Below are 26,108 nucleotides of genomic sequence, written 5' to 3'. Positions count from 1 at the left end.
CAGGATTACATTCCGTACTGGAGATGATTCAGATTGGAGTAGCAGTAAATATGGGTAGCAGTTGTGTCCTGTCAGGACCTTGGTGAATGGGTAGCAGGTAGCAGGCAATGATAGAATAACCTTCGTCAGCAGAGCGTATATGCAAGGGGAAAGATCCGACTTGGAAGAAATGCGGACCGGAAGGTAAGCAAAGAAAGGACAAAAGTAAACCGGGCTCCGAAGAAGGAGTCCAAGAGAAAAGATACAGCCAGAATGGAAAGAAAAGGATTCCCCAAGAACCGGGGAATAGATGCGTAAGGAACGCACAGAAAGCTGGCAGACAAGATGGAAGGTAAGGAAAGATGCGGCGAGAACCGCTTAGAGAAAGGGAACAAAAGGAAGGAAAAGAATGCACAAACATGAAAGGCAAGCAAAGGTTCCCACTAGAGAGCGGGAAACAGAAATCCTGAAACGGGTACACTGCGGGAAGCGAGCAGAGATCACAGGCACAGGAGAGCGAGAGGGAGTGTCAGTGCACGGAAAGATCCAAGGTGCAACGCACCAACGTGCTGTTTCTGTCTCTCTCTCTATATATGCCGGGTGGTGGCCATTACGAACAACTAGACCGTTACTACACTAACGGTACAAACGTGGTGGAACATCCTAATGGCGGCGCCACTGATCCCAAACCTTCCAGGAGGGCATGACAGTATACCTCCTCCTTCTCGGAGGACCTCCCGGCTTTCCCGGGTATCGTCTGTGGAACTGTTGTATGAGAAGAGGGGGATGCATGTTTCTTCTCGGTTCCCAAGTGAGTTCAGCTTCAGAGTACCCTTTCTAATGTACCAAGTATTGAAGCACGCCTCTCATGTATCGGGAACCTACAAGACGGGAGACTTCATATTCTTCTTCATCAGATGGGGGTGAGACTTCGGTCTTCGGTATTTTACGATGGAAAGGGTCTGGTCTGTACTCCTTCAATAGGGAAGAATGGAACACCGGGTGTATCTTTTTCATGTTGGCTGGAAGACAAAGATGAAATGCCACAGGATTGATATGAGCTTGAATAGAAAAGGGTCTGATATATCTGGGAGAGAACTCTCCTCTTCTGATCCACCTGGGTAGGAACCTGATGGACAGCCAAACTCGGGTATCTGTGTTCCAAGATAGATTTGGTTGTCTACCCGTATCTGCTCTCCTCGTATACCCTTTCCGTCTTTCCTCCCGAGATCCAACAGCCTGCTTGTGGGTCTCCTGGATGGTTTCCATCAGTTGCTCGAGAGATTGCACTTTGGTAGATGAGGAAAGCTGCAGAGGAATGTGTTGAGGATGGTATACATAGGTGCACTGGAATGGGCTTATTCCGATGGCAGTGTGAAGCGTGTTATTGTACGTGAACTCGGCCACATGAAGGAATCTGTTCCACTCTTCCTGTTTGTGGCCTCACAAAAACACAGCAAATATTGTTCTAGAGTTGAATTTAGCCTTTCAGTCTGCCCATTACTCTGGGGATGATACCGAGATGAAAGAGCCCGCTGGATGCCCATCTGCTGATAAAAGGAAGACCAAAAGGAAGATGTGAATTGAGATCCACGGTCAGACAGTATGGTGGTAGGGAGTCTATGCAATTTGACGATATCTTTCAGAAAAACACCAGCAGTCTGAGGGGCAGATAGTAGACCTGGAAGAGGTGAAAAATGGGCTAACTTAGAAAAGGTGTCTACAGTCACCATGATGGCCGTGAATCCATCAGACTCAGGGAGATCCACCACAAAATCTGTGGAGATGTGAGTGCAGGGTTGAGAAGGAAGGGCATCTTGCTGTAGGAGCCCTATATGCTTAGTGGTCAGATGCACATGTCCGGCTGGTGGAAACATAGACTGCCACGTCCTTTTGCAGTGTCGGCCCCAGAAGTATCGAGAAAGAAGCTCAGTGGTAGCCTTTTGTCCCTTATGGCCTGCAGAAGGCAGATCATCACAACATGCCAGAGCATGGTCTTGAAGGTCCTTAGTTGGTAAAAACAGGGCCTGTTCCTTTAGGTAGAGACCGTCCTTGGGTTGAAGAGAGGCCTTCCAAACTAGAGGTAAAACTCTGTGAGCTGAGTTGCCTCGGACCTCCTGAAGAAAGGTGTTTACCACAGCGATTAATTCTTTGCCTGCAAGCAGCATCTCACCTCTAGGTGGAGAGTCGGACCTTTCTCTGATACAGCGAGACAGAGCATCTGCTAGGGTATTCTCCTTGCCAGTTATGTAGGTAAGTACTAAATCGAACTGGGAGAAAAAGTATGCCCAGCGAGCATGCCGAGCATTTCAGCACTCCATTTATTGGAGAACCCTGAGATTTCTATGATCGGTTCTGACTGAAAAGCGATGAATAGCTGCTTGTAGAAGATGTTGCCACTCTTCACAGGCCTGGCAGATGGCTAGCAAGTTCTTCTAAATCACGGAGTAATTGAGTTCGCTGGGGGTTAATGTCCATGAAATGTAAGCTATAGGGTGCTCTAGCCCGGCTTCCCCTTCCTGGAGAAGGACTGCTCTGATCGCTTTAGACGAATTAGACCATTACTACACTAACGTTACAAAAGTGGTGGAACATCCTAATGGCGGCACCACTGATCCCAAACCTTCCATGAGGGCATGTTAGCTGCTAACATAGGTGGAAATGTACTGAAGGTGGATAGAGTGCCAACCAATTATAGAGGACCTGCATATTCAGGGGTCCTATAGTGTGTAAACCAATGGGACATTGTATATTCAGTGATGTTCATACTGGTCATTTTGAAGGGAGGGATTAGTTGCCCCACCTGATTTTAAGTAACCAATCACATAGTTACACTTTTTTAGACTAGTATGGATCATATACTTAGATATTTACTCAGAACCAATAGCCCATGCTTATAAGTTTTTGTAGTTTGCCACATAGGATGATGTTAGTACACATGTGATTTAGATGTCATTGATGACACATTTTGCTTAAAAAAGTGCTGTTTCTTTCTTAAATACTTTGAATTTGAAGATCAAGCGATTGCGTTGATTTTCATTATGCTCCCTGCTTTAGATAATTGACATTAAAATAGTCTTCCTTTTGTCAACTTCCTGAGTCGGCTCTATTATTGATGTTTGAGTAAGAGCTGCATCCCCATCCATCTCGAGGGTAATTGCTGCTCATCAAAGGGGGTGTACTATCCAGTTCAGCTATATCATTTCCTTTTAGCAATGGATTCTAAAGGATCTTCAATTGCATCTTCCCTTATGCTTTTATCCGCTCTCGTGCTTCCTACTTCCCAAGGATTGACATCTTTCTTGGGAAGTGGGACAGATGGGATTACAGCATCAGGCTTTCCATTTTGATTGATACAGCAATTCTACAACCAACTCTGCATCCCTGCATAAGGTATGAAGATACCTGTTAATGTTGGTTGAGGTTCTGGGAATTGCTACCAAAACACTCTTGACCTGCATTCATGGTTTATGAAGTTGACCTGTAATCTCCGTCCTCTAGCGGCAAGATTCGTTCAGGGGACATTTTTGTGGTTTAGCAGCAGGAAAATCATTAGCAGGCAGGATTCTTTGTGTTTCCTATTTCCCATTCTTCTCAGAAGGTTCATCTTCATGTAGCAGGAGGACATTTTCTATTATGTTCCTTGTAGTCACCATCGTCAAATTGCTGGAGGCAGTCCATGTAAAGTCTGTAGGTTTTAAAATGGCATTTTTACTTGAGATTACTTTCTGTTAGATCATTATAAATGGAGGCTTTAACTCACAGGATGCCCTCTCATGTCCCAAGCATGACTTCCCAGTCTTCTGTGTCTCACCATCTACCTGGTAGGAAGGGCAGAGACTATGTTTGATGATTGGCAACTTGCTCTACATTAGCTGAAATGACTCCGTTTTTGGTTGCTTTTCTTTAGTCAAGGTCTTGGACTTTTCCTTCTGATTGTTCAGAGTCATTCCGGCAAGCATAACTCATGCGTTTTCTTAAGCACAGAGGGCCTCATTACAAGTAGGGCGGTAAGGGTTAACGGTCACCGGTAACGAGACCGGTGCCGTTAAACTCTTACCAACCTGCTACGAGTTCCCTTTGCGGGTCCTTCCTTAACGCCTGCTTTTAGCAGGCGTTAAGGATGGGACCCGCAAAGGGACTCTAGAGCTAATAACGGTACTGCAATTTGCGGTACCGTTATTAGCGCCTTCCCCATTCCCATTGAGCCCTATGGGGGCTCAAATGGGAATGGGGAAGGGCCCTGGTGAATGGGGAATTACCGGTCCCGCCAACCTTGGAATGGAGCGGTAATTGCTCCATTCACCAGGGCGGAATCGGAACGAGTTTGGAGGCAGCCATGGCGCTAATAGCTAATAGCGCCATGGCTGCCTCCAACCTCGTAATGAGGCCATCTTTTTTCCAAGTTGTGGGCAGATCTATTCGAGGAATGGCAGCAGTTTGGGGTGCTGTGTGCATTCCTCTCATTTACATGGGCTCAAAAGATACCCATGCTCCCCTGTATTCTTTCATGTCCCATGGCAGTCTAAACATTGGCAATCCTGGCACCGTCACAACCTATCACATCCAACATCATTACACTTAGATGTTATGAGAATACATGTCACCTTGTTATGCACAGTATGACGTTATATGCATAAAAAGGCAATTGTTTTGTCACGCTTGACATGCCATTCATTGTTTGTACCTCTGACTGGTGATTTATCTACTTTTATTAAACCAATTAGAGGTAAGTAGGCACAAATATCATACATGACTCGTTGTTAACAACACTTACAATCCATGTTCGACCTTCGCCCCCAGCCATACTTCCTAACACCATATTGGAGTTAAGCCGTACCTACAACCAATGGACCATGACTGATGATCCTTTACAATCTCACCTCATTGCATTTTTTACATTGATAGACCATTTTATGAACCCTTATGAGAAGCTCATAAACATACCTTATTGGACTGCCGTCATTCTTACAAGGTATTTATTTTGGACACTTTGGGCCTAATTCACAGAAGCGTTTTATAATGACGAAACCCCATTGGAAAACGTAATGTGAATAAGGGCCTTTGTCTTTACCTTTTTGAAAACAATTTGGACTCACTTGAATTTCATAATTTATTTTCACATCTAACAAACTTCAAGAATGAAGCGCCTGATTAAGAGACCAGGTTGTCCTGCAACACTTTGAGCCATGGAGTTCAAGAATGTATCAAAATCCGCAATATTTGTTTTCTTTAAAGAATATATAGTTTTTGCAAATTAAATCAGATAATTTGTACTTTCCAATTCGTACCAGTATAATTTCCCAAAACCTTCTTAAACGTGCCCATTTCAATGTTCAAATCGTCATTGTTTGCTATTTTCACTTTTGAACTAACCAGAAATAATTGAACATCCTAACATTTTGGTGTCTCTGGCTTGATAGTGTGCAGCTATAGGATACTTATTTTCTTCCTAGTTATATCACAATCTCTGTGCCAGTTTTGCTCTTTTCTGTCCTGAACCTGCACTTATATTAATATCCTTACTCATATTTGTTACTCAATTTACCAGGAACATGGTGTGATTGTAAGAATGGATTCTTACTACCATACTTAAAAGAAGAGTCCTCAGGCAATTGATAAATGTACTTTGCTGGTACAGTAATATGATCGCGGGTGGTGGAGGTTTGGATTCTGGCCTTTATTTGTCTTTGACTGCCTGGACACCAGTCCTTCTTCTTTAGTATCACTCGCCTTGTAAGTACGGTGACGAGAAAGAGGGAACTGGAGGGCATGATTAGATTACTTACTAGTAATCCTCATTGCTTATGATGTTTCAGTCCTTACAGTTCCGCCCCTACCTCCCAATCATGCACGGTGTTGGCTCAGAATAGGCAGGTCTGGGTGCGACTCACTAGGTTTCTGGATAATGGAGCCCCTTAATAGCTCAATGGAGGTGTGAGTGGAACTGGCCATGAGTTGGGAAATATTAAAAGCAAAATGTTTTCCTTTATCATAGGTGGGTTCCACGTTACTTATTTACATTGTAAGAGCTGGGACAAGAAAGAGTAGAACTAGGAATAATGTGTATTACCAGTAAGTAATCATGGCACCTCCTAGTGGCGCGCCACTTCCTCCCACCTTCGATTAAATGAGTCAGCTCTTCTGCTGCCATCACATCCAGGTGCCTAAGCCCATGCCCTAGTGCTCAGCAAATGGGCTCTGCCTGGGTAGGCCTAGAGGTAGAACTCAGAGGCTTTAAAAGGCCACGATTTCATTTGTAAGTCAGTGTCCTCCACTATGGACCAGGTGCATTGTGGGATGTGCTTTCTATGTAACGCAGAGGCAGAGTGAATTCTGGGATACCGACACTTGTATCTCTGGATCAGCGTCTGTGGTCAGATGTGGAACATCATGGCAGTTCAGGTCTGGGGATTCAAGTGAATCTCCCCAAGACATCTTTATCAATAATCTGTGTCATTGTCCATGCCCAAAATGAAAACACTTCATACTGTGAGGCCTGAAGCTAGACTCTGCGCTTTTCATCACTACATACGCCACATTGCGTACTGTGAAGACCTGACAAATGCGTAGGGACTTGTCATTAAGCACGGATAGAGCCCCCAAAATGGGACTTGCGAATATTCATGCGTTAATTTGTGGGGGCCATAAAAGCCACTCCACACCCCACCAAAGCATCCCTATCCCCTATGCATGCCTAATCCCCCCTCTCCTCCATCTGGGTGGCGTCCACTCAAACTTAAACATGGCAGAAACATTTCTTCTATTTTCAGTGCAAAACTGCTGGAAATAGGAAGACATCTCGCATGCCCCACTACCTCTGGCACATGGTCACAGGGCCTTAATTGTTGGTCCCTGGGTGAACCTTGCATCTTTCTAGAAAAACTGCCGGAAAAGCTTGAACCTTTGCAAGGTTGGAACCCATTTGTACTTCTGCTGCTTTGAGAACTCCCAGAACTGATTTCCCAAGGCCAATCCTTCAGCAATACATCATGCACAATCCACAATGCTGGTGCCCTGGAAGACCCGGAAGCAGCCTTGAACCTGCATCATACTCAAGCAGCACACAATCCCAAATTGTGATGTATTGATCAACTGGAAGGCCTTGGATCCCAGGAAGCATGGTTCACCCTTCATAATACTGTCATGCAGGCAGCCAGAATGCACATCTCCTGAGACCCCACCTATTAACCTACTGAGAATTATGGAGGATGATCCTGCACATCAAAAGGTTTTCAGGGCTAAGTAAACCAACTATCTCATTAAAACATGAGATCCCAGAGGCGGGAACTTCTGCACAGTTCTCTCAGCTCATTAGAGGTTAAACCAAAGGCTGATGCCCTGGAGCATGGCGATCCCAGCCCTCTTCAGCAGATCGCTGTACCCTTTGATTCCAGACCAAAGCAACTGCGGGACTGAATGTCTTTTAGTCTTGTTGTTTGTGAAACTGCCCAAGGCGGCAGTGTTCTCTTTGGAAGCCTGTGTTGGATGACCTCTGCTTTCTGACATGGTTTCAAGAGCTGTTCCTGGATTCGCAAGGATTTCGGCTGCATTTTCAACTCAAGAGCCTGGAGGCTGCATTGTTATTTATCGCCAAGTAATCCCTCTGAAATGTGCAGTTAGCCAGTTGCCTTTTTTTTTACTGTCTATAAACTGTACATTTTTATGCAATGCTCAATCCTCAACAAATTAATGTTGGTTCCTTACAATGTTCTTGGCTGATTTTTTTGTAAAATCACAACTACAAGCCCCAGAATGCAAATGCAAAACTTGAGATGACTACACTGTTCTCTTGTTGAGGATTCTGGTTAAAACATGCATTATCCTTTTTCAAATCATAATTGTGCTGATTATTTTCTGGCACATTAATATAAACATATACCATTAATAAAGCGATTTTTGTCTGAGGATTCCTGTGAACATGTTTTTCAGAATCATTAATTTTTCAACCGTTCTAAAGTACAGTGATCGAATTCCCAATTCATTAGATCTCAGCCAGTTCCCTTTGATTAGTAGCATCATACACAGTGGTTGTGACAGTGTGGACCAGATGGTATTTTTGCCAAGACCATTCAAATGTGTTGATTTCATCTCCATTTTAACCATTCTTTTTCTCAGGTCGCTGTTGTTCAGAGTGAGTGATTATTTAAGCACATTGTTTACAGTCATAGACTGCATTTGAGAGGAACTGGCACAAAACAATAGCCTGCCTTACTACTTGCCCTCACCCTTAGTTCTTGCAGCCTCCTAAAACTTTCATGCCCCGCCGCCAGAGTGGACATGGTGTTTAACGGCCCACCAGCCCGAGCTTTGGTAGGCCCGAGCAAGCCCTCAGCTTGAGCTGGCGAGCCGTTAAATACCATGTCCCCCCCAGCGGTGAAAGTTATTTGCACCCCAGGATTTCACATGGTGCTGATAATTTCGTTTTTTATTCCAATGGGAGATGTGCTAAGCGCAAGCACGTCTCCCGTCCGAATGAAAAAAAAGGCAAACAAACTGGCCACCGCCATAAACATAGAAAAGGGACTAGGTCCCTTTTCGGATAATGGTGACCATTGAAACATGTTCGAAAGTCGCTTGCATCATCCGAAAAGGAACATGTTCCCTTTTCATTTTTTATGGTGGCAGCCATTTTTGTTGACTTTTTTTTTTACTGCCACGGGCGGTGAATGCAAAATCGTGCCTGGGAAAGCCAAATTCTGATTGTTCAAAACGCCTTTCCCGGGTGCGAATGTCATTTCTTCCAGCCAGTCAATCCAGCTATGACTTCCTGTTCCTTCTGCTGGCCTATAGGCCCTTATTCCCCCATTTCATCAGAATCTTAGTACACTGTAAGACCTGCAGCTCACCTTCAGGATTATTACACACCATTCCACCTTTAAAACACAGGTCCCCATTATACTGTTTACGGCAGGTCAAGTATCACTCTTTTACATTCTTTTGTTCGTTTCCAATGAAAGCCTCAGACCTGGGTTACTCCCGAAATAGAGACATCTCAGGCGTCCAGAAATACCATCTCTAGATGGTCCTTCTGTCTCCTCCAACCTAGTAGAGACTTCCTACATATATATTATAGGGCGGCAATAGCCACCCTATAACTAAGATGAAACCTATCATTCATAGGAAAAGCGAAGATTCTATGGCTAAAAACGCGTGAGCCATAGGATGGATCAGTTCAGCAGTTGACATTCCTATATTAGGGCCCGGGCCCCCCAGGACTGGGAAGTTTCATGCAAATCTGTGTTACGGTTGAAAATATACATAAAGGGTCAAAAAAGGGTGGGAAAATGTCCAATTTATGCTCACATGTACAGCCCAAACCGCTGGACGGATTAGCGCCCAATAAGAAACAAGTGAGGCCCGAAGCGGCACCGAAGGAAATGCTTTGTTGATTTAGCACAAATCCTTTCAGTCCTTTTTTTATTTTTTATTTGGCACAGAGCGGTTTTTCAGTTCTGAAAGTATGCCATCAAGTGATTTGAGAATCAAGTTCTGAATCGACATTGGAAAGTGCCCTAAAATAATATAAAGCATGTAAATTAGGCAGTTTTGAGGCCAGGGAGCAAGTGGGCAGGGTCAGGAAGGATGATTGGTGAAGGTTTGGGCCTTGGGAATGGCGTTTTTTGAATTTATTTTGAGCATTTTGCAGAGATCGAGAACCGGCCTGAACAGCCAAAATAAAGAGTAAGTACTCAAAAACTATGAAACATTCAGATGTGGCAATCACTGTGGTTGTTTGTTAGGGGAAGATGAGTGTTTTAAGTTCATTTACATTGCGTATTTGAAAATATATATGCAAAAATTCTTCTAAATTCACTTAAAATGTGTAGAGGGGTTGTATTAAGGTGATTTAACATTCTTTGTTCATGTATTGAGATCATGAATTGTTTTATTTAACTTTGTTTTGTGAACCTTAAGTGCGTCACTGAGACACGTTCATGGCCAACAACATTTATCTTATCGTACAAGCCTGGATAGCGAAGTACGGGCTCTGTCTTAGCGACGATAAGACAGAGCTGCTCATCTTGGGCTTGCCCGCCATCCTTAACAAATTGGACACGTTATTCACTTTGTTTAACATTGACGGCAGCATAATTAAAGTCACTAATGTGGTGAAAACTCTAGGAATCTACATTGACTCAGCCTTAACACTAACTAGACAAACTAGAGCCATGGCCTATACTTGTAAGCTTATTACAGCCTGCCAACCCTACCTGTCCACAGCCAACTGCATCACATTAGCCAGAGCCTTAGTCCTCTCTAAACTCGATTATTGTAATGCACTTTACCCTGGTACATCTCAACAAAACCTCAATAAAAGCAAGTAATGCAAAATAATGTCATAAGAGCAGCTCTAAACCTACCAAGAAATCAACATATCTCAGAAACTAGACTTTCGCTAAAATGGCTTATCATCAACCAAAGAATAGCATATAAAACCCTCTCCCTTACTCATAAATGTCTTTCCAACCAAGCTCCCATTTACTTGTCCAACACTATCTCTCGTCACACATCTACACGGCCCACCAGAGCGGCTATCAGGGACTGTGTCAATATACCTCGATTTAGGCAACAATGAGGAGGCGGGGCTTGTTTCCCTGTCTCCGCAGCTAGAAAATGGAATGCCCTCCTTCTCTCCTTAAGAGAGGAACCTTCCTACCACCTATTCAGTGCTCAGTGCGCTCTATAAATAAATAAACCAAACCAAACCATTGTGGTTTGTTTTGATTGGATGCGTTTTTTACATGATCTGGAGGAACGCTTCTCAATTTAGTGTTATCTTCCGCGCTGTTCTCGAAGTCAGGCTTTGTACAGAAGTTTTAAAAGTTGATTTTCGGATTGTTTAATGTTTGATTTTTTTGAAGGGAGGATGCAAGGGTATAAAGGAGCTAGATTAATGTTGTCAGTTTTGAGAATCGGGGCAGTGGCCACAGAGATAAATGCACATTATTTTGCATGATTTTTTGATCTGTAAATCGTCACTAATGAAGAGTATACACTGTAAAAGTGAATTATCAAATGTAAAAAATGAGATTGAGATCTTTTTATAAAAGTTTATTTTCTGAAAATAAAAGATGTATGAGTATTGGTACAAGAACTGTGATACTGGATTCAGTTGTATATTGGGAGTTGATGGTGTTGTGTTAACTTTGTCATGTTTATATTTATATGAAAAGGAGTTCAGGAGGATTGGGCAGTGATATTGGGCAGAGGACTGGGCCTGGCAGCACACTTCACTACAAAAACCCAAGACATCCTCTCCTCCCATCCCCCACACTACAGCACATATCAGAACTTGTGCTTCCCTTGGCCCCTACTCCACTTCCACTTTCCTCTCTCTCTCACGTCACACCTGATGAGGTCGCCAGACAAGTCGGGTCTATGAAGCAGGTTGATCCCTGCCCCTCCAAAACCATCAAGGAGAACATTGACTCCCTCGCACCAGCCTTGGCTGACCTTTGCAACCTCTCCTTTTCCACTGGAGTTTTCCCAACGGCTCTCAAGCACTCCCTTGTGGACCCTCTTCTCAAGAAACCCTCTGCCGACCCTTCCATTCTGTCAAACCACTGCCCGATCTCTATCACTTCTTTCCTGGGCAAGCTCCTGGAGAAGCTGGCTATCTCTCAGCTAAACCTCCACATGGAATCAATCAGTTGTTTCCAAAATCAGCAGTCTGGCTTTAGAGCATCCAGAGGCACGGAAACTGATCTTCTGAACACCAGTGAAGACCTGCTCTCAAATCTTGACACTAACACTCCCTCTGTCCTCATCCTCCTTGATCTCTCCTCCTCCTTTGACACAGTTAACCACAACATCCTGGTCTCATGGCTTCGTGACACTTTGGGAATCACAGGTCAGGCTCTGGCCTGGTTAACCTCTTTTTTCTCTGACCGCCCATCCCAGGTCGAACTTGGTGCCTTTCTCTCGACTATCACCCTTCCAACCTGTGGCATTCCCCAGGGTTCTAACATATCCCCCTGGTTTTTCAACATCTGCATGGCTACCCATGCGGGTGTGATCGCCACTTTCACCTCTAATTTCCAGTGTTATGTGGATGACACGCAACTATCCTTCAGGCTACCCTCAGTCGCCTCCTCCTCCTCCTCACTCATACCTCAGTTATGGTGTGCTGCAAATGGCCTTTGTTTCAATGTCAGTAAAACAGAGATTGATGGCATTGGGACACCTGCTCCCGCTTTCCCCCTCTCACACTGGCCCCCCTCACTTGGCCTTTCACCTACCCCCACCTGTGAGGCCAAAAACCTTGGGGTCATCTTCGACTCCACTCTCTCCTTCTCCTCTCACATTTCTGACATCTCAAAAAAGTCTAACTATCAACTGCACCTCCTCAAAGGCACTCTACCCTTTCTTACTTTCCCACAGCGGCTCACTGTCTCCAGAGCCCTGGTTCGCTCCAGGCTGGACTATTGCAACAGCCTCTTCCTCACATGCGCTCTCTGAAACTTATCCAGAACAGAACAGCGAGACTGATTCTTGGCCTCAAGTACAGGGACTGCATCTCTCTGGTGCTGAAATCCCTTCACTGGCTCCCCGTGGCTGCAAGGATCAAATTCATGCATTGTCCACAAGGCTTTCTGGGGCTTGGGACACACTTACCTTCAACGCTGCCTTCCTAAATACTGTCCCTCTCAAGCCCTCCGCTCATCTACCTCCAACTTTCTGCAAGTGATCCGGTTCTTCAAGCAGAGATTTGGAGGGAGATCCCTCTCCTCAGAAGGTGCCTCTCTCTGGAACAGCCTCCCTGCCACCCTCCGTCTTGAGCCTGATATTCTTAAATTCCGGAAACTCCTCAAGACCTTCCTCTTCTGCTCTTCCTTCTCTCCCTCCTTTCCACAAAGCTTACTGACTGGCTGCCTGGTGTACCTCAGAGTCTCACAGGTCCCAGGCATCCCTGCCACTCCTTCTGCACTTGCCTCAGGGCCCTCTACCCCAGCCCACTGCACTTCTAATAAAACCTTGAGAGCTTCTCTCAGCACTTCACCAGTCTCTACTGATTGGATGCACTTGGCCCACTGCCCCTCCCTTGCCCTTCCCGCACTTTCACAATCTGTATACAGCCCTGCCTGAAGATCATGCTGTCTGTTCTCCCTTGTCTTCACCCCTTAATGTTCAACGTGCACTTGAAAAAACTACAGAGTCACGGTCAGACCTATTTGCTGTACCTAAACTGTCAAATGTATCATATTCACTTACTCTGCCTGTGCAGACCATTATCATCTCAGAAATTCAAGGGCTCTGAGCGACTGTTGTTGTTTCCCCTTGTTCCCACCCTCCTTGAGCACTTTTAAACACTTGCCTGTGTATAGGTGCTATATAAATAAACATTACCATACCACACCATACATCATAAGCTAAAAGTAAGAGTCTTTGTTAATTAGCTCCCTGGAAGTGGGAGAGAGCCAATCAGGATGCTCAGAATGTGGGCTGTATTCTCTGTTATAAGCCTGCCCTATGAGCAACCGGAGTGCTGTTGGCCAGCATTGCCTTCCCTGTGCATGCTTCTCCTATCCGTTCCCCCCTCACCTCTTAGCACCCATGTTGTTTCCTATGTGGGTGCCAAGAGTGTTTAATTAAAAAATAAATTACCATGACACGCCATACCTTTCGAAGTCTGTTTCCCTGTTGATGACATCACGGTCATGAACAGAGAAAACAGATTTCATGAACTAGGGCGTGGCACCGAGGTGCACCACAAAGTGTCTTCTTGAACAAAAATGAAACACCCAAAGCACCGGCATAGGAAACAACATGCTAGTGTTGATATAATCTGTGGCGACGGTCCGAGACTGCTGGTAAGGGTACCACTGCCTGCTTTAAGGGACCCTTATTTCATTTGGGCCTTTAACTAAGGTGGTAGGCAGTTACCATTAGGGTTAGCCTGTTGCCGTGGTGCTTAATGTTAAACCCACCTTCCCCCAGTTTAGATCTTTTTTTTAAACTAAACATTAAAAAAGTACTGCCAATTTCGCCCATGCTCTACCCAGGCATCCTCAATTGTCTCAAACTGGTTGCATTTAGAGCTATTAGCAGATAGCACTTCCAGCTGGTGAAAACACCACCTTCTGGAGACTTGCATTGGTGTTGAGGGTCCAACGCAGGGGCGGCTGAGGAGACACTACCATCATTGGCAGCAGATTAATTTGCCTGGAGAGGACCAGATGATGATGCAGTTAGTGGTAGTGGTCCTGCTTCCTCTGTGGCCTATGGTGTTGCAGGACTGGCGGTGGGTTGAAGGATATTGCAACCAAGCTGGATTGCCTGTTGCCAGAAACTGCTCCTGAAATATTCATCCACCTGCCGTCAGTGGTAACGAATCAGGTTACGAATCAGGTGATTGATGAATACCGTGGTGCCCAAGCGCCACGCAGGAACCATAGAGAATGCTCTCCTGCGTATCTCGCCACAAAATGTGAACTGTACCTTTTTGATGTCAGAAAGTGGAGTGTATTTGGGGACCTTGAATTACTGCCAGCATAGGGAAGGTGTAAAACTCCTATGGCTGTACTTCTTGGGTGGAGCTGGCTGCTCTACCCAGTCAATTTCCTCTTTCTGCACAGCTTCTGGTTCTTCAGGGACAGTGATGAGGTTGATCCCTTCATCACTGTAGGGTGCCTTTCTGTATTGGGTCTCCATCTCCCAAAAAAAAAACACATTTTAATAAAAAGAAAGAAACTAAAATGAAACAAAAAGATAACAAATCCTTAAAAAGGGAATAAAAAACAAAAACTGATATAAAACAAACAAACCAACAGAAAACAAAGTACAGCAAATGGAAAACACATAGGGAAAACTTGTGGATAGGAAATAGTGTTCTTTTGACACATAGGACAGTCTGAATTTGTCTCCAAAGCAATGAGAAAGTGTAGGGTTATCTGGAAAAAACTTAGTTAAATGGACGTTATGGTGTCAAATAAGAAATTATATCATGCCTCCTATCGCAATAAGCATATGTGTATTGGCCTACGCCAAACTGCTTATAAATCGCTTGCGAAGAAATCCGTGTTCCAAGGTCCTGACCTTAGAATCAATGTAAGCCGCCATTTTAGGTCAATCCGACATTTTAGGTTCGCTTTGTAAAGTCACCCTGTGAGTTAAAATGGTGGACGATGTCATTCCAAAATACAACATGGCTGTCTTGACCTCTGTATATAGCTAATATGTAACTTGCCTCCAGGCCACTTGTTGAGGTCGTGAACTGAGACCTTGTCCTTCGTTGACCTGTGTGTAAAGGATTACTTGTGCAAAGAAACTAATCCATGAGCAAATGTTAAAAACAATGTATTCAAATACTGAACGTTGAACACTTGTTTAACTACATTGTATTTATGTTTGAGAAGACCTACATGGAAAATCCCAGAATACACAGTTGCCGTATAGGCTTGTTGATATATGTATTAAAAGCAAACCAGTTATATGCGGATGTGCGAGACTTGGCATGAACCCTAGATCAGTGATGTATTAGTGGAATATTAACCCGAAGTAGGGCTGGACATCGTGCTCACAAAGAGTATAAAAAACCAATGCATTCTAATGTACAGCGTCTCTCACTGAACACACTGAACCACGCTGGAGTTCGTTGTGTTGCAATGAGGGCCGATAGCTATCTGATTTTGCTCTGTTCTCAGTAACTGGATTCAGTATAAAATAAAGTACTTTGTAGGTTCCTTTGTAACCCGTGTTGGGTGTATTTCCTTTTGGGGTACTCAGCCTCGATATTTTGATTTTGTTTTCACAGTTTGGCGCCCGAATAGGGACCCTCAAGATTGATGGCGGATTATTGAAGGTTGACGCAGGCTATCGGACCAGGATCAGACGGTGTGACAAAAAGGGGCCCCACTGAACGAGACGCGACACCTCAGCAGCGCTGCACGACCCGATCCCTGGACGATTAGCTTGTGGTCCGAGACGGCATCTTGACGAGGGTCCACTTATCGAGGTGGGCAGATTTGCGGAAATCACCATACACGAGGTAAGATTAGTTAGGTATGATTCTTTGAAATCCGGACCTCCTTAGGTTTGTTCAGGTGAGTCGTGACCCGACTCTTAATTCAACCCTGATAATTTGAATTTGGCGCATTGTATCTGCAGACACAATTATTGACCAGGTAACACCAATAATTTGATATGCCTTGGAAATTGTCTACCTGCTTCAGGGCGTTGTTCCGCAGCGATAGACAATCTTTGGAATTTAGCCGTCCCGTACCACAGGAGGGGTCACCGGCATGTACTATGTACTGTAAGCATGGCATTGGAATTATAATATTTAATGACATTTGGCACAGACAAACCAGACATGCCTCTGAACTTTAGTGGCCAATCAATAGTAGTTTTGAAATCCCTCGTATTGAGTATTTAGAGTCAATTCTATTAAAGAAAAAGGCTAGACCTGCAGCACGTTTTGCAGAATTGGAAAAAAGAAGCGTTGCAGCAACTTAAAAGTAGAGAAAAACATGCGCGCCGTCATAAAACGAACGCCGAAAAAGCATTATTGTATGACCAAGATAAACATTCTGAATCGACTAGGAATATGGATAGGGCTTTCTCACTTGGAATTCAAAAAATCTATCCTTCCAAAGACCTCCATGCTTCCGATAAATTTATCGACAAATTGCTAAATGAACGAAGGCCTGGTGCCTCTGCGCCACCTCCGTTCCTCTTCCTGCTGCTTTGCCTCTTCCTCCTGCTATTCCTGCTCTACCTGCTGTTGTTCCCGTTGTTCCTGCTCCTCCTAATGTTCCCCTTCCTCCGGCTCCTCCACCTCTTCTTATCGCACCAGTTACATTTCCTCCATTGAATTTGCCTACTCCCTCTCTTCCAAGTGGTCCTGAGCCGCTTGTAGTCGATCGAGGTGCAAGGTCAAAGGTTGTCACTCGCAAAACTGTACCACCAGAGAAGAAACGTGATTTGATTGCATGGGCTAAGCATTGCATGGAGAAGGATGATCAAGCTAATTTTTTTTCCACACTTTGTAAAATGGATAATTTTCCTGAGAAAAATGTTTTTATTGAAGGTTTAGGGATTCATTTATGTGTAATGTGGGGAAAATTAAATAATACAGATCTCCCGCAAGGGTTAAGGGATCTAAATACTTTAGCGTTTTCTAGAGACACTGTGGAGAAAGTAAATGAGCATGTCGAGAGGTTATTTGGGTATAGAAAGGAGTTAGAAAAGTTACCTAATGAGGATGACGAGGAGGAGAGTATGTATGTACAGAAACGGTTCCTTCCTTGTCATAAATCGATATCTGAGGAAGCACGAATTTGTACGAAGGAAGCACTTAGATGGATTTCGGATATGTCGATAACTCCAGTTGAAGTATATGACACATATAGTCAGTATACGCCAGAAATGCAGAGGAAAGTGATACAGGTAATGATAGAGTACCTACAGGATGATTGTGTAAAAAGAAAGATTAGTTGTCCCACAGAGTTATTGAGTATTTATAAGAGAGCTTTTTCACTTGAAACTTCTTCGACTGCTTTAGCGCTCGACTTAGCTCTGTTGCTTAGTAAGCGTTCAGAGCCACCTACTTCTCAGTTGCCTATGAGAGAGGTTCCTCTGACATTTGTCCCGAAGGTTGAGGTTGCGGCCGATGCGGCACAGGGTATAGTTGCTGTGAACATTCCTGCACATTATGTATCGCAGTTCGTTCACGTCTCGTTCTCAAGACAGGAAGTGAATACTATTAGGCAATCCATTCCTGATATTAGGAAAAATCCGACAGGATTCTATAAAGAAATAGAGTCTGTCTTGCAATCCTCAGCGTTCACCTTAGGTGATATTGATTTGTTATTCCCTGCACTCCTGCCCGTAGATTTGTGGAAACAAGTTAGAACTATAGACGACGTGCCAGGGTTGGGAGATACATGGGTGAATATAATTAGACTCGATGGAAAAAGGCCAGCTGGTGAAAGACCGCCTCAGGTGATATTAACTTTGCCTGATAGAATCATTGCAAAATTGAAAACCATAATTCCAGAGAAAATAATTATTTGGGACAAATTTACGGCCTGTGTCCAAGGAAAGTCTGAGGGTGCTACCGAGTTCTTTAATCGGTTCAAACAGGTATTCTCGGATTTCAGTGGACAAGACCTAGGCACAGAGTCTGGGAAAAGGTTATTTGTGGACACATTTGTGCGTGGATTGCTGCCTGACATCCAGTCACAAATGATGTCTTCTGAGAGCGCTTGGCTGGCGAAGTCCCAATCAGAAGTACTGCACATGGCTCAGTACTACGAGAACCATGTCAATAATGAAAAAGATAGAGTTAAAAAACGAAAAGGTGATTTGAAGACTAAAGTGCTATTACAGCAAATTGTTAGAGGCCCCAGAGGGGGTAGTTCTCAGATTAGAGATCAGTATGTTCCGCAAGGGAATGTGCCCTTGGGTCCTGTGAACATTAACCATTGTGCCTATTGTCAACAAGAGGGTAATTGGCGTGCACAATGCCCCGTCCTTCGACAAAGGTCGAATAACACATTCGGGAATATGGGTAGACGATCCAGAGGTCGCGCGGGGGTAGAGGGCCCTGGTAGAGGTCAGTTTACACAGGACCCTCAGCAACCTTTTTCACAGGATAATCAGATTTCGAGTGTGGACACCAGGAACATATTTGATCATCCTTCCACTGCATATTTATCTGAAGAGCTTCCTTTTGATGACATTCTGTTTCGTTAGGATTGCCCGAAGCAGGGTTTGGAACCTACACCTATTCCCGTCAATCAGAAAGGTCCCTACGTTGAAATGGTGGTGGGAAATAGGAAACATCAGTTTTTGATAGACACTGGAGCACACATGTTCCATTGATCATTCACGGTTCCAAACATTCCACTGTCAGGGCAAACCAATGTTTCTGTAGGGTTTTCTGGCACACCAGTTGTTTGTCCGGTTTCTTCACCGGCACCCATTTCTTTGGGTCCCTTTATGGACCACTGTCCATTTCTGTTAACTTCGAATTGTGGAGAGAACTTGCTGGGGTTGAATCTGTTAAAAGAATTAAATGCAGTGATTTATTGTTCTTCTGATGGAGTGCGCTTGACGATTTCACCACAGCAACTTTCTGTTTCGCAATTCTTGACTAGACCTTTGCCGCCAGAATTAATTAATGTACCAGAGAACTTATGGGCTGTTGATGACAATGATGTCGGTGTTTTACAGATTGAACATGTTAAGATAGTTTTGAAACATGGAATTGAGCTGCCACGCATTCCCCAGTATAAGATTTCAGTTGAGGGCGAGCGAGCTTTGAAATGCATTGTTTCCGATTTTGTGCATCGCGGAGTGATTGAAGAAATTTCAGGAAGTTTGTGTAAAAGTCCGATTTTACCCATGTACAAGAAAGGCAATAATGCAATTCCATTCCGTTTCATAATTGATTTACGTCCCATTAATAAAGTCGTTGCTCCACAATTTCCAATTGTGCCTGGTGTAACGACAGTTATAACCATGATTCCAGCTACAGCTACTTACTTTAGCGTTGTGGATCTAAAGAATGCTTTCTTTAGTATTCCTATACACAAGGATAGTAGATACTTGTTCGCGTTCACCTTGGGGGGACGCTCGTTCACATTTACTCGTGCACCTCAAGGATACACAGAGAGTCCTAGCATCTAAAGTAGGACTTTGAAAGAACAACTTGATACCCTTGAATTGCCCTCTACTTGTACATTGCTTCAGTACGTTGATGACTTGCTTTTAGCTGCTGACTCTGAGAGCGCCTGTAAGGAGGGCACTGTGTTATTGCTTATACATCTAGCTAAGCATGGTCACAAAGCTTTGCTTAAAAAGTTTCAATATTGTTGCCAGGAGGTCGCCTATTTAGGCTATCTCCTGTCAAAGGAGGGAAGAAGATTGACACCTGAAAGAATAAAACACATTTCTGGCATGTCTGTTCCAAATACACAGAAGGAAGTTAGAGCCTTGATAGGTATGGCTTCTTACTGTAGGTTGTGGATCTCAAATTTTTCACTAGTGATCAAACCGATGTTGGCTTTGACAAAGAAGGGCATTTCTTCGCCATTCCCATGGAACACGGAGCACCAGCAATCGTTTGACTTGCTTAAGATTGCATTATGCTCTGCACCAGTTTTGGGCACACCAAACTATGAAAAGGCCTTTGTGTTGTTTGTGCATGAATGTGATGGATGTGCTTTGGCTGTATTAACGCAGGAACATGGAGGGAAGAATAGGCCGTGCAGTTACTTTTCTTCCGCCCTTGATCCTGTAGCATGCACTTTGCCAAGATGTTTGCGAGCTGTCGCTTCTGCTGCATCTATAAAACAGAGTGAGGGAATGGTTCTAGGCCATGATCTAACCCTGATGGTGCCTCACTCTGTAGATGTTCTGACTTCACATGGCACTAAAATCCAACATAGCTCCCTAATAGTACAACTAGTCTCAGCGCTTGCACTCCCTACTCAGTTAGCAGTTATAAAATGTGCAGCGCATTGAAAGATTACAGATGACATAGGGAAAGGGAATGCTTTTGCTGATCAGATAGCTAGACAAACTGCTACCGATCCCATTACGGAGATGTATGTTTCGAGGGAGACTGTAAATGCTTATCCAATGGATGAGGGTGTTGGGTCTGTACGGGATATCCAAGCTGATGCCATGTTAGAAGAATCCAAGAGGTGGGCTGAAGGCTTGGGGAAACTTGATGATGACGGGTGTTGGGTGGACATAGTTGAAGGGAAATGGCTACTCCCGGACCCGTATATAATGATGATGGTCGTCATGGCCCATGGTTTTACGCATGCATATGCCCAGAAGATGACAAAAATGTTAGAGAAAGTTTGGGCAAATGACAAAATTTTGAAAATTGCCCAGCGCTACGTCCAGGATTGCATGATTTGCCTACAACACAATGTGGGAAAGGGGACAGTAACTCCAAGGGGAAGTTTTGGGGCACCCTCTGTCCCCTTTGAAGTTATCTACTTTGACTTTATTGAAATGGAACAATGTGACAATAAAAAATATGTGCTGGTGGTCATCTGCGCTTTTAGTAAATGGGTTGAGGCTTTCCCCGTTAAAGATGCTACATCCATGGCTACTGCAAAAACCATGTTAAAGGAATACTTCCTGCGGTTCGGGTTACCAAGAGTCCTCTGGTCGGACAATGGTCCACATTTTGTCACTGCTGTAATTCTGCAGATATGTGCGGCATTACAAATTGACAAACGGTTCCATTCGGCCAGACATGCTCAGAGCGCCGGACTAGTAGAAAGACACAACGGTATCATCAAGAACAAGCTCGCTAAAAAGTGTGCCGGCACCAAACTAAAATGGCTGGACGTCTTACCGATCATGTTATTATCCATGCGTACAACCCCTCAAACTAAGACTGGGCTCTCTCCATTTGAGGTCGTAATGGGGAGACCTGCCAATATCTGGAACCTCCCTAAATGCAATTCATTGAGAAATGTTGAAAATGTTTTACTTTCAGATTATTGCAGCCAGTTGACTAAAAACCTGTATTTGATTTATCACCAGGTACGAGAAACTTTACCTGTGCGATACGAGGGCCCGGGCCACAGTATACGGCCTGGAAGTTGGGTGCTCATCAAGGCATTTGAGCGCTCTTCCTGCCTTGCGCCTCGCTGGCGTGGCCCGTTCCAAGTCCTGTTGGTCACCCAAACAGCGGTGCGGGTCTCTGGCAGAAAGAACTGGATCCACGCGTCCCACGTCAAGAAACTTCCTCACCCAGTGCCACACATTACAGAAGAAACAGAACCCCTCGCTAATGCTGCAAGCAACGATCCCAAAGCTGTAAATAGCGCCGAGAGTGTGTCGGAGAATCTCTCTGAGCCCGTGAGGCTTGGGGAAGCCACCATTTTGTCTCGACACTCTCCAAAAGTTTTGCATCCGGAAACTGCTGTTTCAAATTCGGCATCTTCACTTGTCTCTGATACGTTGCTTCCAACGGGAAGTGACGACACATTGTTTCCGGATCAATCAGTACCGGGAAAAGTAAAGTACAATCTGCGTGCAAGAAAATAGACTTACGGCACGGTTTTGCTGTGCATCTGATAGACTTACGGCATGGTTCGGCTGTGCATTTGAAGAAGAAAAGGATCATCAAGGGCTTGTTTTTGCCCAAATTTGAGAAAAGGGATTCTGTTGGCTAGGGTTGTGGAAGGACTAAGAAGGCGCGTGGCCGCGAGGTCACAAGCAACGAACATTGGGGTATCCGTCTGAAGACTACAATGCCTACTACCGCTATCGCTCGTATGGGACTTGTAAATGAGGGGGTGACCAACCGGGACAATGGACAAGATGCCTGGGCCCTGTCTTAGGATTGTGGTACCTTGAGGAAATGCATCCTTTAGAATCCTTGTTGCCCACTGAAAATATACCTGCTGTTCCTACTCCCTTTGTACATTTGCATACTCTGTCCCCTAGGGACTCTCAGCATAGACAAAGATACCACAATAATACTCTACTACTTATCATGAATGCTATGCATGCCATTTATAATAAGTCTAACTGTTGGGTCTGCTCACATTTGCCGCAACTCAGGGATAAGGGGCTAGTTTGGTATATTCATCCTTTACCTTTGACAACCGATTGCTATGCTCCTCTTAGAGCACTGTTCTTTGGCCGTTGGAATGATAGCATCTCAGGGAACTTTGATTGCACCAATTTGAATAGTTTTGAGAAACGTGTTTTGACTCCCCTGGGATGCTCGCTTTTCGCAAACAGGAGTAAACCTAATGTTGCTTCTATTAGGCCTTCTGATAGACTGTCTCGTCCTTTCCAATCTTTGATTTCCTTTAATATGGCTCCGATAGGCAATAAGGATGCCATGCCTCCTTCTTACACTGTTAATCATAGCCCCGAGTCAGTTTCTTTTTGCATACAGAGGAATGGTACGCAGTCAATGGGAGATTTTCTAGGTTGTTCCAACGTTGCGAATTTGACTGGGGAAAACAGACCTTTGTATGTAGGCGAACCTGTCTACTTTGTCTGCGGTAATGTAGCATTCGCATGGTTGCCCAGGGATTGGCAGGGAACCTGTTATTTAGGGATCCTGTTACCTGGGGTGTTTATAGCTAGTACAATATAAGTTTCAAAGGCTCGTCCACGACGGGACGAGAATGGTGATACTCCGGCACAAATCTTGGGAGATATAGCAAAATCAGTTGTGCCATTTTGGGGGCAGATAGCGAATTCAGAAGATATCAGAAGACTAGCGGGAGTACTGGAGACAACCATCAACCGGACCACGGACATACTCTATAATATGACATTAGAACAAAGGGCTATAAGACTAGTAGCACTTCAGAACCGGATGGCATTAGATGTCATTCTGGCTGAACGTGGTGGAGTGTGTAAATTAGTGGGGTCCGCTTGCTGTGTTTTCACACCAGATTCCTCCCCAACCATCTTCAAAGCAATACAGAATGTGCACGCCCTTGTTCAGAAGTGCATGTTCCCGAGGGAAACTGGGATGTTAGCGCTTGGTTCTGGGACTTCTTGCGATCTTGGGGTTGAAAGGTACTTTCGGTCTTGCTGATTATTTTAGGAATCCTGTTGTTTCTTTGTTGCTGTATTCAGTGTCTACCTAGTATATGTTCGATGCTAGGGGGATACAAGCGATAGGTTCGATAGGACATAAAGTGTATGCCTCAGATAAAACTTCCAAAGAATATGTGTTGAAAGAAATTTTAGCGAATGACCTAATGGCAATAGATATTTCCGACAGTGATTCAGGGTGCATGGACGATGATGCATGGAGTTATTTGCAAGGAGATCCAAAGTAGTTTTAGCACTTGGCATAGGCCAAAAGGAGGGTTTGTCAAATAAGAAATTATATTGTGCCTCCTATCGCAATAAGCATGTGTATATTGGCCTATGCCAAGCTGCTTATAAATCGCTTGCGAAGAAATCCGTGTTGCAAGGTCCTGACCTTAGAATCAATGTAAGCCGCCATTTTAGGTCAATCCGCCATTTTAGGTCCGCTTTGTAAATTCACCCTGTGAGTTAAAATGGTGGACGATGTCATTCCAAAATACAACATGGCCGTCTTGACCTCTGTATATAGCTAATATGTAACTTGCCTCCAGGCAACTTGTTGAGGTCGTGAACTGAGACCTTGTCCTTCGTTGACCTGTGTGTAAAGGATTACTCGTGCAAAAAAACTAATCCGCAAGCATATGTTAAAAACAATGTATTCAAATACTGAACGTAGAACACTTGTTTAACTACATTGTATTTATGTTTGAGAAGACCTACATGGAAAATCCCAGAATACACAGTTGCCGTATAGGCTTGTTGATATATGTATTAAAAGCAAGAACCCTAGATCGGTGATGTATTAGAATATTAACCCGAAGTAGGGCTGGACATTGTGCTCACAAAGAGTATAAAAACCAATGGATTCTAATGTACAGCGTCTCTCACTGAACACACTGAACCACGCTGGAGTTTGTTGTGTTGCACTGAGGGCAGATAGCTATCTGATTTTGCTCTGTTCTTAGTAACTGGATTCAGTATAAAATAAAGTACTTTGTATGTTCCTTTGTAACCCGTGTTCGGTGTATTTCCTTTTGGGGTACTCAGCCTCGATATTTTGATTTTGTTTTCACAATGGTTACAAGTAAAACCGAAAAACCCAGGAAATGTGCTAGTTATGGTAAGCTAAGCAACCATAACTTGCGCCACTACTGTGCACTGCCAAGACTAACACCAAAGACATCAAAGATGACATCACACATGTCATTGATGACATCACTGATGACATCCCCTATCTAGACCACTTGTTTTTGTTCACTGACATATCTAGGCCAGGTACTTTTGTTCACTGACAGTCAGAATATGAAAATTCAAAAGGTGCTATATATCTAGATGTTAATCTTGTCATATGTTCTTAAAGTACTTTCCTTAGGGTTCGGTCTCAGCTCATCGTGCAAATACACAGGGCGATAAGCAGGCCTCAAACACACAATTCATTTGTATCCATGAAGATTCACTTTAATGTTATTGGCAATTTCCTGTGATGTTGTTTCTTTCTTCCTTACTTTAGTTTCCCTGTATGTGCCTCTGATTTGTATGCATTGTGTGTCTTCATATGTATTGTTTGTACTAACAAACCTTTGTAGTAAGTTTTGAATTGTTAGCTATTTATTCTCTGTTTAACATTACTCAAAACTCTGATGAGGTAGCATTAATTATTTTACTATTGGAAATTACCAGATTAAAAATATTGTACTTGTATGGTGCATGCTGCAGCCATTGCCTATGAGTATGTTTGATTAGGTTCCTGTATTAACAATAACACTCCAATATAATGTTTTTTTTTTAGATTAGTTCATTCTTTAATACATTAAGTAGTTCATGATAGGTCTTCCGATGACCCCTGACATCGTGTTACCAACATTATAAACAAACCCCTCGTAGTGACTTTTCATCAAAATTAATTCCATCAGTGATATCATCAATAACATTTTGATGTAATCTTTGATGTCCTGGGTGTTAGTCTTAGTAGTACACAGGGGTGGCGGGGGTTATGGTTGCTTAGTTTACCACAACTGGTGAATTTCTGGGGATTTTCGGTTTTACTTGTAACCATAGCATGCCTTTAACAACATTTTTTCCCTGAATTTCATAGGTTTTTATTAGTGCAACTTGACCATAACATCCATTTAACAACGATTTTTCACTGAATTTCATGGGTTTTTCTTAGTGCAACTTAACCATAATGTCCCTTTAACAACGTTTATTTCTGTGAATTTCATAGGTTTTTATGAGTGAAAATGTTTCATGATGTTACATCACTGTATACGTTATTAATAATTCCTCTTTTAACAAATTTGAAAGAACTGTAAACCTCCTTTAACAAACATATCTTTTGCAGTGCATACATATATATGTAATTATCAGCAGCGCATTCTGGGGATGCAAGTCATGGTTGAATTGCCTAGGGCATGAGACTCGACCATGACCCTAGCCTCACCAAACCACCCCCGACCACAGTTATCCACTGCACCTACCCTGCTTCCTAGTTCATTGTCCACTATAACCTCATAATGTGACCAATGGCCAGTCTCTACAATCCATGGGGCAATGGCTTCAGCCATGGCACATTCCCCAATAAGTAAATCAGAGTA

The sequence above is a fragment of the Ambystoma mexicanum genome, chromosome 14, assembly GCF_040938575.1.
Source record: "Ambystoma mexicanum isolate Mex_15411 chromosome 14, UKY_AmexF1_1, whole genome shotgun sequence".
Taxonomy (NCBI): domain Eukaryota; kingdom Metazoa; phylum Chordata; class Amphibia; order Caudata; family Ambystomatidae; genus Ambystoma; species Ambystoma mexicanum.
This window is presented reverse-complemented; position numbering follows the sequence as displayed.